At 46.5% G+C, this 13,835-nt stretch overlaps 1 protein-coding gene across 7 annotated transcripts in view; it reads left to right on the forward strand.

The window, feature by feature from the left end:
- LOC135056993 (gastrula zinc finger protein XlCGF26.1-like) overlaps positions 1-13,835 on the forward strand; it is an 88,673-nt gene that overhangs the window by 1,323 nt on the left and 73,515 nt on the right. The window lies entirely within an intron of this gene.

Below are 13,835 nucleotides of genomic sequence, written 5' to 3' on the forward strand. Positions count from 1 at the left end.
ATTGATACTAAGGATCAATAATAAGGAGCGCTTGATAAAAATATAACAATTTTAATTAGATACACAAGTAATATCACAATACATTAAAATTCTCTATAGAGAGCATAATATAAACTACTATCGATAAAATTGTGTGTGCACAATAATTTTCCAGATGTTAAAAGTTCTCCGGTGAGAAATATTAGTTGCGCGGTCAGGTAAGTAGTTGGCTTTAGCCTGAGTACGCTATGCTAAGACCCCCAGTGTAAAGATGGAATGTTCTCACCCTTGATGGTAACAAATGACGATCAACTTTGTATCATTCCCAGGACTCGTATACTTTGTTGTTTGCCGCACAGGATCAAAACGTTTGGTAATTACTATAGTGTCAGCGGCATAATTAGCTGCACTTAATTCAATTAAGCAGTCTCAAGAGAATAGCCCTGGAGTGGACGCTGGTATAGAGCTCGATACGGTGTAATTCCCAAAACTGGTGGCCACAGAACGACAACCACTGGGAGAGGATTTCCACAGCTACCGAAGCCGACTCACCATCGAAGCGGGTGATAGCCGAAGTTGACTACCGCAGCAAAGTTCACAGAGGGGGGGGGGGGCGTACATGGCTACTGAACGCTGACACCGCCGGCATAAAAGTCCCTCAACGCGTTTCTCCGCTGTAATGAGGTATGCGGTTTCTTCAGGAGGTGTATACAGGCTTCCCACTTTGATAGATATTTAAACTAGCATCAGCCAATCAAAATGTATACATTTAATAAATGCACCTGTGTATCCTTAATTAGTCAAACACCGCTTTCTAACAGCTGTCTGTTTTTAATATTAATACTACATCATAGAGATAACGTTGATACAACAAATAATACAAATAGTTCAAATGGCAACTTTACAGCTAATGCCAGATACATATTAACATTTTTTAGACTCTTTTGGCATCACAGAGTTTTTTTTGTATGATAGTGATAAAGCTACAAATATTTCTTTTTAGTCTGCTTCATAATAAGAGCCACTATAGCTCACACAGCTAAGCTCCGGACCCCGACACACAGGATCAAGCCTCCGGCCAGCCAGCCCCCACGATAAATGGCTTTAGATTTTTTTAATTATGTTTTTAGGGACATTAGGCTAACGGTGTGGTTAACTGGGTAGACCCTAAAGGTATACATATAATTCAAAGGGAACTGAGGACATTATTAAAATACTTATTATTTTGTCAAATTATTCTCATGATTAGTTTCATAAAAGAGAATATAGCATAGTACCAATATACAGATACAAATTAATTTATTACAATTTCGACTAAATCCTCGGGAGGGGTTCTGAGCTGGCATATTTTATCCCTAAACTGGCACAGTGGCAACAAAGGATGAAAAACAGTATGTTTGCATATAAATCCCTCTTGCCAGTATAAATAACTAAAACGCGGGAGAACCGCGCCATCTTGTGGGCAGCGTTTCTTCTCATTTCAGATCCAGCACACCAGCGCCATTTTGAGACAGCATGCACCGTAGAGGACACTCTGCAGAGAACGCTGACCTCCTCATAACTCACTGTGGTACCAGGGTGTTATAAGACAAAGGGGGGGGGTGTATTTTGGTGATATATATAATATATAAAGGTTACCATATAGCGCAGAAGGTTATTAAAAAGCTTCTAGAAGCGCTGGGTATGTGGCTGGTTCATACTTCTGTATTAATCTGATAGATCTCTGAGGTAACTGTTTTGCAGACCCTGTGTGACTGGTTATGTGGGTGAAAGTTCACATTATCAGTCTATAGAGTATATATCAGAGGAGAATGTATGTCTGCACATGAATTCCTGCCATATTAATCTGATGGATTAGTAAGGTTACTGTTTGGCATACCCTGTGTAACTGTGTATGTGAGAAACTGCAGTATATCATGTCTATAAGGAATATGTCAGACAATGCAGAATGTAATTCAGCTATAGATAATTTCCTGTCAGTAATACCCCTTTCACACCAGCACCTCTGAACACGGGTTATTGGCACATGAACGCGCATAACCCGTGTTCATGTGCGGTATGAAAGGGTACCGGGCTGAAATACCAGGTCCAGTGACCCGGTATTTCAACCCTGCTCTTGAGCAGGGTTGAACCCGCGTTCAACCCGGCTCACTGTGCGGTGTGAACGGGAGCCGGGTCAATGCGCCCCGGCTCCCGTTCACTCTCTATGTATAGGCGGCGCTTGGAGATCATGTAATCTCTAGCGCCGCCCCTGCCGCGTCACCGCTGACGTCAGCAACCCAGCAATATGCCGGGCTACTGACTGCGGTATGCAAGGCGCCTTACCCGGGAATGTCCCTGCATGATCCCGGGACCGTATTCCTGGGTAAGACCCTGCATTTTTGGTCTGAAAGGGGTATAAGACAGGACAGTGTAATGTTTCCTGGTCCCCATGACAAGGATTTAGAGAGCATAAAGTAAATCATTTCTCAGTTGAATGATAGATTTGTGCAATCTGAAAACTTTTTCAGACCCCTCAGGTCCCTCGAGGCGTGCTATTACACGTATAATGCAAGTCGACCGAGGTCGACACGGGGGCCGTGGAAGGGGATCTGAAGACAGAATGCTACCCTAGCAAACCGTATTCAAACTATGATTGCAAACATCGGGGAAGAGTTAGAAATCACTGTTATACCTCCAGTACAGGAGAAAAGAGTTTATTTTCATATAAATACGAAACCTGTGATAACATACCCTGTTTCAGATACATTAAATGCTATGTTTGAACATGTTTCCTGAAAAAGATAGGACAAAATGGGAGAGTTCTCCCATGGTGAACACCGCCGTGTCCAGATTATCAAATAAATATTGCCTGGACAGTCCCCGGTACGGATTAACTAAAAGAACCGGTTGACTGCAAACTTGAGACTACACTCAGATTTATGTACACGGCCTGTGAAACTGTCCTCAGGCCAACTATTGTGAGTGCATGGGTTTCCAATGATATTGAAAGTATGCAGAAAATCTATTAGAATATATATATATATAATCTATACAATTGTCAGGGATGCTATCATCTCAACCCTAGGTCACACAAATAATTCTGCAGGATTCATGGTTGAGACCATGAAAGACATTGGTTTAATGTCTGCACCACTGTCTTCCATGGCGGTGTCGACTCGCAGAGACCTCCGGCTGAACCAGTGGACGGCGGACGCAGAATCTAAGAAAAAGGTGGTTACTTTTCCTTACACAGGAGAAGCACTCTTTGGGGACGCATTAGATACATGAGTGTCTAAGACTACATCGGGTAAGTCGGCCTTTCTTCCTTCCGCAGCACCTCCTGCGAAGAATCCATTTGTTTTGGGCCCGCAAGTTCAGTCAGTTCGAGGCGGGAAAACAGAAAGGTCCAGAGGCTCCACCCCCCTTCTTCGGAAGAGGAGGGGCAGGATCAGAATACAACATCTGTTCCACTAGCTACTTTAATACTGAGGCTTCCAACTGGGAGTTCAAGCAGGTGGGAGACAGGGATCCGCTAAGGGTAGGAATTACCTAGGGTCACAAGTCAATGACTTAAAAGCTCCCACCTGGCAGAATTATCAAAGAAATTTGAAAACTGAACCTCTGCTTAAAATTCAGAAGGAAGTCTCTAAGACTAGTGGGGCCTGGGCCCGCCTCCCAATTAACCTCTGCTTCAAGCCTTAATAAGGTTCACAATGCTAAACTGTTAAAATCAGTTCCGGAGGTTACATGCAGAGGGTCCTTGTCCAGATGTTAACAACTCCATAAATGACGAAATATCTCACAGCACAGCTGTGGAGGATTTAATAGATTCCAGAGGATGTTATACTAGCGGAATCTCTAGAACAAGTGTTCAGATCACATCTATGGATGTAACAGTGAGTACGCCGTTGAGCTTACACCAAGATTTTATCCCTATAAAAGAGGGAAAAAGGTTTCATCTACTCTAGGGACGCAGGTTCAGGAGTCAGACCTGGATCCTCCTCTATCAGGAGAAAGATTGGAAGACAGTCACACAAAGGGAGAACTTCCACGAATTATCAAACTTCTTTGCACAAGCAGTCTGGAAAGAAGGACAAATAGACCAAGTTTACGTCTAAGTAAAAAAAAAAAAAAAAAAAAAAGGCGACGTTCCTAAAAAGGTAAAAAGAACGTTTTGTCTTAAAATAAAGTTATGGACACATGGTTACAGAACAAGCCCACATACAGTGGCAGTAAGCCCTCTGTTGGTTCCGGGGGCGTTTTAGTCAATGGAGGTGTTCCCTCCAGTTCCACTAAAAGGAACATAAACTCTGGCGACCCTCATTGCCCTAAGAGGGCCAAGGAGAGCTTGCTATGTGGCTCTCAGGTTACTTCAAAAGGTTCCAAGGCTTCTTTCTCGTCAAGAGGACCTGCGTCTGCAGGAGCCAGTTCTTTACGAACCACTTACCGCAACTAAGTTTGACGGTATGGAGGTTGAACGCCAGATATTAGCTCGAAAGGGTATTCCAAAACAAAGTCATCCCTACGCTTATTTAAGCAAGGAAAGGAGTAACGTCAAAACATTACCATCGAATTTAGAGAAAATATGTCTTGGTGTGAATCCCAAAAATGTTCCTTTGGTGGAGTTCCAATTGAGTCGTTTACTTCTCTCTCTACGGTCACGTGTGGTTGTGGGCCTAAGATTAGGCTCGCTCAATGTCCAGATTTCGGCCTTGTTTGTTTTCTTCCAGAAACAATTGGCTGCGCTTCCTGAGGTGCAGATTTTCTTAAAAGGGGTTCTGCACATCCAACCTCCTTTTGTGCCTCCTACGGAGCCATGGGATCTTGATGTTGTGTTGCAAATCCTGCAATAAGATTCGTTTGAACCTCTGCGGGAGGCAGAATTTAAATTTCTTACATGGAAGGTGGTCACTATGTTGGCTTTGACACACGCAAGACGGGTGTCAGAATGGGGGGCCTTGTCTCACAAGAGCCCTACTTGGTTTTCATGAGGATAGAGTTGAGCTGAGGACGCGTCAGCAATTCCTTCCAAGGGTTGCGTCGGTTTTTCATATCAACCAACCTATTGTGGTGCCAGTGGCTACTGACACTTCTACTTCAGCAAAGTCCTTGGATGTGGTCCGGGCTTTGAAGATATATGTGAAGAGGACGGCTCCTCTTAGTAAGTCGGAAGCATTGTTTGTGCTCTATGATCCCAGTAAAATTGGGTGTGCTGCTTATAAGCAGACTATTACTTGCTGGATCGGATGTACTATTCAGCATGTTTTCTATGGCAGGATTGCTGGAACCTAAATCGGTAAAAGCTCACTCTATTTGTAAAGTGGGCTCTTCCTGGGTGGCTTCCCAGGGTGTCTCGCCTATTCAACTTTGCCGAGCAGCTACTTGGTCAGGTTCAAACAAGTTTGATACTTTGGCCTCTGATGACCTTCAGTTGGTCATTCAGTTTTGCCAGAAACATACGCACTTTCCCTCCCCTAGTGGGAGCTTTGGTATAATCCCCATAGTTTCTCTAACGTCCTAAGTGGATGCTGGGGACTCCGTAAGGACCATGGGGAATAGCGGCTCCGCAGGAGACTGGGCACATCTAAAGAAAGCTTTAGGACTAACTGGTGTGCACTGGCTCCTCCCCCTATGACCCTCCTCCAAGCCTCAGTTAGATTTCTTTGCCCGACGAGAAGGGTGCACACTAGGGGCTCTCCTGAGCTTCTTAGTGAAAGTTTTAGTTTAGGTTTGTTATTTTCAGTGAGACCTGCTGGCAACAGGCTCACTGCATCGAGGGACTAAGGGGAGAAGAAGCGAACTCACCTGCGTGCAGAGTGGATTGGGCTTCTTGGCTACTGGACATTAGCTCCAGAGGGACAATCACAGGCCCAGCCTGGATGGGTCCCGGAGCCGCGCCGCCGGCCCCCTTACAGAGCCAGAAGAGCGAAGAGGTCCGGAAAAATCGGCGGCAGAAGACGTTCCTGTCTTCAATAAGGTAGCGCACAGCACTGCAGCTGTGCGCCATTGCTCTTAGCACACTTCATACCCCGGTCACTGAGGGTGCAGGGCGCTGGGGGGGGCGCCTTGAGAAGCAATAAAACATGATAAAAATACCTTACATGGCAAAAAATACATCACATATAGCTCCTGGGCTATATGGATGCATTTAACCCCTGCCAGAATATACAGAAAAACGGGTGATAAGGCCGCCGAAAAGGGGGCGGAGCCTATCTCCTCAGCACACTGGCGCCATTTTCCCTCACAGCTCAGTTGGAGGGAAGCTCCCTGGCTCTTCCCTGCAGTCACTACACTACAGAAAGGGTTAAAAAAAAGAGAGGGGGGCACTAATTAGGCGCAGTATTAGAACATACAGCAGCTATAAGGGGAAAAACACTTATATAAGGTTATCCCTGTATATATATATATATATCTATATCGCGCTTTGGTGTGTGCTGGCATACTCTCCCTCTGTCTCCCCAAAGGGCTAGTGGGGTCCTGTCCTCTATCAGAGCATTCCCTGTGTGTGTGCTGTGTGTCGGTACGTTTGTGTCGACATGTATGAGGAGAAAAATTATGTGGAGACGGAGCAGAGTGTCTGTAACAGTGATGTCACCACCTAGGGGGTCGACACCTGAGTGGATGTACTGTTGAAAATTACGTGACAGTGTCAGCTCTGTATAAAAAAACAGTGGTTGACATGAGACAGCCGGCTACTCAGCTTGTGCCTGTCCAGACGTCTCATAGGCCGTCAGGGGCTCTAAAGCGCCCGTTACCTCAGATGGCAGATACAGACGCCGACACGGATACTGACTCCTGTGTCGACGGTGAAGAGACAACCGTGATTTCCAGTAGGGCCACACGTTACATGATTGAGACAATGGAAAATGTTTTATACATTTCTGATAATACGAGTACCACCAAAAAGGGGTATTATGTTCGGTGAGGGAAAAACTACCTGTAGTTTTCCTGAATCTGAGAAATAAAATGTGTGATGATGCGTGGGTTTCCCCCCGATAACAATTGATAATTTCTTAAAAAGTATTGGCTGTATACCCTTTCCCGCCAGAGGTTAGGGTGCGTTGGGAAACACCCCCTAGGGGGGATAAGGCGCTCACACGCTTGTAAGAACAAGGGCTCTACCCTCTCATGAGATGGCCGCCCTTAAGGATCCTGCTGATAGAAAGCAGGAGGGTATCCAAAAATGTATTCACACACATACTGGTGTTATACTGCGACCAGCAATCGCCTCAGCCTGGAGGTGCAGTGCTGGGTTGGCATGGTCGGATTCCCTGACTGGAAATATTGATATCCTAGATAAGGATAGTATATTATTGCCTATAGAGCATTTAAAAGATGCATTTCTATATATGCAGGATGCACAGCGGAATAATTGCCGACTGGCATCAAGTATAAGTGCGTTGTCCAATTCTACCAGTAAAATGGTCAGGTGATGCGGATTCCAAACGGCATTTGGAAGTATTGCCTTTGAAAGGGGACATTTGGGGTCGGTCTTTTAGACCTGGTGGCCACGGCAACAAATCAGGCGCAGTCCTTTGTTGGCAAGCGGACAAAAGGTTCCTCTTTTCTGCTCGTGACAGAGGGAGAGGAAAAAGGCTGAAGAGATTACCCAGTTCCCAGGAACAGAAATCCTTTCCCGCCTCTGCAAAGCCCTCAGTATGACACTAGGGCCTTACAAGCTCAGGCACGGTGGGGGCCCGTTCTCAATGAATTTCAGTGCGCAGTGGGCTCACTCGCAAGTAGACCCCTGGATCCTTCAGGTAATATCTCAAGGGTACATATTGAAATTCGAGACGTCTCCCCCTCGCCGTTTCCAAAAGTCGGCTTTACCGACGTCTCCCTCTGACAGGGAGGCAGTTTTGGAAGCCATTCACAAGCTGTATTCCCAGCAGGTGATAATCAAGGTACCCCTCCTGCAACAGGGAACGGGGTATTATTCCACACTATTGTGGTACCGAAGCCAGACGGCTCGGTGAGACCGATTCTAAATCTAAAATCTAAAATCTTTGAACACTTACATACAGAGGTTCAAATTCAAGATTGAGTCACTCAGAGCAGTGATTGCGAACCTGGAAGAAGGGGACTACATGATGTCTCGGGACATCAAGGATGCTTACTTTCATGTCAAAATTTACCCTTCTCACCAAGGGTACCTCAGGTTATGGTACAGAACTGTCACTATCAGTTCAGACGCTGCCGTAGGGATGGTCCACGACACCCCGGGTCTTTACCAAGGTAATGGCCGAAATGATATCCCTTCGAAGGAAGGGAATTTTAGTTATCCCTTACTTGGACGATTCCCTGATAAGGGTAAGATCCAGGGAACAGTTGGAAGTCGGTGTAGCACTATCTAAGGTAGTGTTGCGGCAGCACGATTGGATTCTCAATATTCCAAAATCGCAGCTGGTTCCGACGACTTGTCTTCTGTTTCCTAGGGATGTTCCTGGACACAGTCCAGAAAAAAAGGTGTTTCTCCCGGAAGAGAAAGCCAGGGAGTTATCCGAGCTAGTCAGGAACCTCCTAAAATCGAACCAAGTCTCAGTGCATCAATGCACAAGGGTTCTGGGTAAAAATGGTGGCTTCCTACGAAGCAATCCCATTCGTTAGATTCCACGCAAGAACTTTCCACTGGAACCTACTGGACAAATGGTCCGGGTCGCATTTTCAGATGCATCAGCGGATAACCCTGTCACCAAGGACAAGGGTATCCATCCTGTGGTGGTTGCAGAGTGCTCATCTTCTAGAGGGCCGCAGATTCGGCATTCAGGACTGGGTCCTGGTGACCACGGATGCCAGCCTGCGAGGCTGGGGAGCAGTCACACAGGGAAGGAATATCCAGGGCTTAGGGTCAAGCCTGGATACATCACTTCACATAAATATCCTGAAGCTAAGGGCCATTTACAATGCTCTAAGCTTAGCAAGACCTCTGCTTCAAGGTCAGCCGGTATTGATCCAGTCGGACAACATCATGGCAGTCACCCACGTAAACAGACAGGGTGGCACAAGAAGCAGGAGGGCAATGGCAGAAGCTGCAGGGATTCTGCGCTGGGCGGAAAATCATGTGATAGCACTGTCAACAGTATTCATTCCGGGAGTGGACAACTGGGAAGCAGACTTCCTCAGCACGACCTCCACCCGGGAGAGTGGGGACTTCACCCAGAAGTCGTCCACATGATTAAAAAACTCGACAGGTATTGCGCCAGGTCAAGAGACCCTCAGGCAATAGTTGTAGACGCTCTGGTAACACCGTGGGTATACCAGTCAGTGTATGTGTTCCCTCCTCTGCCTCTCATACCCAAGGTACTGAGATTGATAAGATGGAGAGGAGAAAGCACTATATTCGTGGCTCCGGATTGGCCAAGAAGGACTTGGTAACCGGAACTTCAAGAGATGCTCACGGAGGATCCGTGGCCTCTACCTCTAAGAAGGGACCTGCTCCAGCAAGGACCCTGTCTGTTCCAAGACTTACCGCGGCTGCGTTTGACGGCATGGCGGTTGAACGCCGGATCCTGAAGGAAAAAAGGCATTCCGGATGAAGTCATCCCTATCCTGATCAAAGCCAGGAAGGATGTAACCGCAAAAACATTATCACCGCAATTGGCGAAAATATGTTGCGTGGTGCGAGGCCAGTAAGGCCCGACGGAGGAAATTCAACTGGGTCGATTCCTACATTTCCTGCAAACAGGAGTGTCTATGGGCCTGAAATTGGGGTCCATTAAGGTTCAAATTTCGGCCCTGTCAATTTTCTTCCAAAAAGAACTAGCTTCAGTCCCTGAAGTTCAGACGTTTGTAAAAGGGGTACTGCATATACAGCCTCCTTTTGTGCCTCCAGTGGCACTTTGGGATCTCAATGTAGTTTTGCGTTCCAAAAGTCACATTGGTTTGAACCACTTAAATCTGTGGAGTTAAAATATCTCACATGGAAAGTGGTCATGCTGTTGGCCCTGGCCTGGGCCAGGCGCGTGTCAGAATTGGCGGCTTTATCCTGAAAAAGCCCTTATCTGATTTTCCATTCGGACAGGGCGGAATTGAGGACTCGTCCTCAGTTTCTCCCTAAGGTGGTTTCAGCGTCTCACCTGAACCAACCTATTGGTGGTGCCTGCGGCTACTAGGGACTTGAAGGCCTCCAAGTTGCTAGACGTTGTCAGTGCCCTGAAAATATATGTTTCCAGGACGGCTGGAGTCAGGAAATCTGACTCGCTGTTTATCCTGTGTGCACCCAACAAGCTGGGTGCTCCTGCTTCTAAGCAGACTATTGCTCGTTGGATTTGTAGTACAATTCAGCTTGCACATTCTGTGGCAGGCCTGCCACAGCCAAAAATCTGTAAATGCCCACTCCACAAGGAAGGTGGGCTCATCTTGGGCGGCTGCCCGAGGGGTCTCGGCTTTACAACTTTGCCGAGCAGCTACTTGGTCAGGAGCAAATACGTTTGTAAAATTCTACAAAATTGATATCCTGGCTGAGGAGGACCTGGAGTTCTCTCATTTGGTGCTGCAGAGTCATCTGCACTCTCCCGCCCGTTTGGGAGCTTTGGTATAATCCCCATGGTCCTTACGGAGTCCCCAGCATCCACTTAGGACGTTAGAGAAAATAAGAATTTACTTACCGATAATTCTATTTCTCATAGTCCGTAGTGGATGCTGGGCGCCCATCCCAAGTGCGGATTGTCTGCAATACTTGTACATAGTTATTGTTGGTCATGCTGTTGGCCCTGGCCTGGGCCAGGCGCGTGTCAGAATTGGCGGCTTTATCCTGAAAAAGCCCTTATCTGATTTTCCATTCGGACAGGGCAGAATTGAGGACTCGTCCTCAGTTTCTCCCCAAGGTGGTTTCAGCGACTCACCTGAACCAACCTATTGGTGGTGCCTGCGGCTACTAGGGACTTGGAGGCCTCCAAGTTGCTAGACGTTGTCAGTGCCCTGAAAATATATGTTTCCAGGACGGCTGGAGTCAGGAAATCTGACTCGCTGTTTATCCTGTGTGCACCCAACAAGCTGGGTGCTCCTGCTTCTAAGCAGACTTTTGCTCGTTGGATTTGTAGTACAATTCTATTTCTCATAGTCCGTAGTGGATGCTGGGCGCCCATCCCAAGTGCGGATTGTCTGCAATACTTGTACATAGTTATTGTTACAAAAATCGGGTTATTATTGTTGTGAGCCATCTTTCAGAGGCTCCTCTGTTATCATGCTGTTAACTGGGTTCAGATCACAGGTTGTACAGTGTGATTGGTGTGGCTGGTATGAGTCTTACCCGGGATTCAAAATCCTTCCTTATTGTGTACGCTCGTCCGGGCACAGTATCCTAACTGAGGCTTGGAGGAGGGTCATAGGGGGAGGAGCCAGTGCACACCAGTTAGTCCTAAAGCTTTCTTTAGATGTGCCCAGTCTCCTGCGGAGCCGCTATTCCCCATGGTCCTTACGGAGTCCCCAGCATCCACTACTGACTATGAGAAATAGAATTATTGGTAAGTAAATTCTTATTTTTTATATCATCCCCAACATCCTCTAGGACGTAAGAGAAAACAGGATTTTATATACCTGCCGGTAAATCTTTTTCTCGTAGTCCGTAGAGGATGCTGGGCGCCCGTCCCAGCGCTTATGTTTTCCTGCACGGTTATTACTTGTTAAGTAATGGCAGATGTTTCTGCCGCTGGAGTTCATGCATATTCACATGTTTCGTGTTGATTACATTCTGGTTGCATGATTATAAATTGAGTGTGAGCTGGTATAAATCTCGCCACACCTATGTGTAATATCCTTCTCTCGAAGATGTCCGTCTCCTCGGGCACAGTTCCTAAGCTGATGTCTGAAGGAGGGGCATAGAGGGAGGAGCCAGCCCACAGTATTAAAGTTTTATAGTGCCAAAGGCTCCAAAGGACCACTCTATACCCCATGGTTTTTATATCATCCCCAACAACCTCTACGGACTACGAGAAAAGGATTTACCGGTAGGTATATAAAATCCTGTTTTAGTTCACAGCAGGACAGAACACAACAACCTATAGATATTTTATAGAAAGATTTTTTCTTTTTATAGAACTAGCAAGAAAAACACAGCTAGTCAATCCATATTAAACAGCAACTCCATGGCCTGTAAAAGGGAAAGAAGCTTATATTAGTCTTATATTAAGAGACTCAGATTGACACATTATATCCGCTCTAATTTTAGTGAATAGATAGAGAGATCACCCTATTTAATATAGTAAACAACATAATTAGGCAGCCATATCTAAGTCCAGATATAGAGCCATCACGAAACCACAAACACATCATTTGGAACACGGAAAAAAACTTGACTAGATATTATACAGGGATACCAGGTTTTTATTTTTCCATTCGTAGAATAAACACGATCTTAAGTAAATTTCTAGAGATATAAAGGGGGGGGGGGCAGGAATATCGGACGTAGGTCGTCATCAGCAGAAAATAAGAAAAGAGAGCTTAGAGTCTTGAATTATTCAATGTCTTCATTTTTCAGCTATTATTCATTTCGATATTTTAGTTTAATCCAAAAGGGAACAGGGTGTTTAGTGAACAGATCCACTAAAGCCTCTCTTTGGATGTTTTTTCAATGTGTTCAATACCCTGTACAGATAAAACGTTACTATCCCCACCGTGTTCCTGAACAACATGTCTGGGAACACTATGTGCAGTTGTCTTCTTGAGGATTAGTCGCCTATGTTCTAGGAATCTTGTGTTTAATGATTGACTTGTTCTCCCTACGTACTGGATACCACATATACGTCTTATCAGATACAGATGGGTCCACAGTTATCTTGGCTAGTTTGCTGCGCCTAGGCACAACATGGTTTATTTACATAAACCCTTCATCTATTGTTCTCAGCTGCAATACAATACAGAGAGCAATACAGCAGGGGATTACGGCCCTCATTCCGAGATGATCGTAGCTGTGCTAAATTTAGCACAGCTACGTTCATTCACACTGACATGTGGCACTGACATGCCGCCCCCCCCTTCCCCCGCAGAAGTGCAAAGGCATCACACAGCGGTGATACCTTTGCACTTCAAGAGTAGCTCCCGACCAGCGCAACTTTAGCATGCTGGCCGGGAGCTACTCGTTGCTCCCCGGTCCACAGCAACTGCGTATGACGTCAAGCAGCCGCTCCCCGCAAGGTCCGCCCACGCCTGCATTGGACGGACTGCGCCCTCGAAACGGTGGCCAAATGCCGCCGTTCCACCCAGCGACTGCCTCAGCCTGTGAATCAGGCAGAGGCGATCGCAGCCCAGCTACGACGGCGCCTGCACATGCGCAGTGGGTACCCGTTCGCTCGGCTGCGATAAAAAGCAGCGAGCGAACAGGTCAGAATGACCCCCTAACTCCGACTGCCTAGTCTCAGTTAATCCTATTAAAGGTCAATATAAACATGGACCCATCTGTATACCGCAAAACTGGTCTGGCAATTTATAGAACCAATGATGTTAAATTTCATTTCTCTTACGTCCTAGAGGATGCTGGGGACTCCGTAAGGACCATGGGGATAGACGGGCTCCGCAGGAGACATGGGCACTAAGAAAGACTTTAGATCTGGGTGTGCACTGGCTCCTCCCTCTATGCCCCTCCTCCAGACCTCAGTTTACTACTGTGCCCAGAGGAGACTGGGTGCATTACAGGGAGCTCTCCTGAGTTTCCTGAAAAGAAAGTATATTTGTTAGGTTTTTTATTTTCAGGGAGCACCCCTGGCAAAAGGCTCCCTGCATCGAGGGACTGAGGGGAGAGAAACAGATCTACTTTACTGATAGGTTCTGCTTCTTAGGCTACTGGACACCATTAGCTCCAGAGGGAGTCAGAACACAGGTCTCACCCTGGAGTTCGTCCCGGAGCCGCGCCGCCGTCCTCCTCACAGAGCCGGAAG

The sequence above is a fragment of the Pseudophryne corroboree genome, chromosome 3 (assembly GCF_028390025.1).
Source record: "Pseudophryne corroboree isolate aPseCor3 chromosome 3, aPseCor3.hap2, whole genome shotgun sequence".
NCBI classification, from domain to species: domain Eukaryota; kingdom Metazoa; phylum Chordata; class Amphibia; order Anura; family Myobatrachidae; genus Pseudophryne; species Pseudophryne corroboree.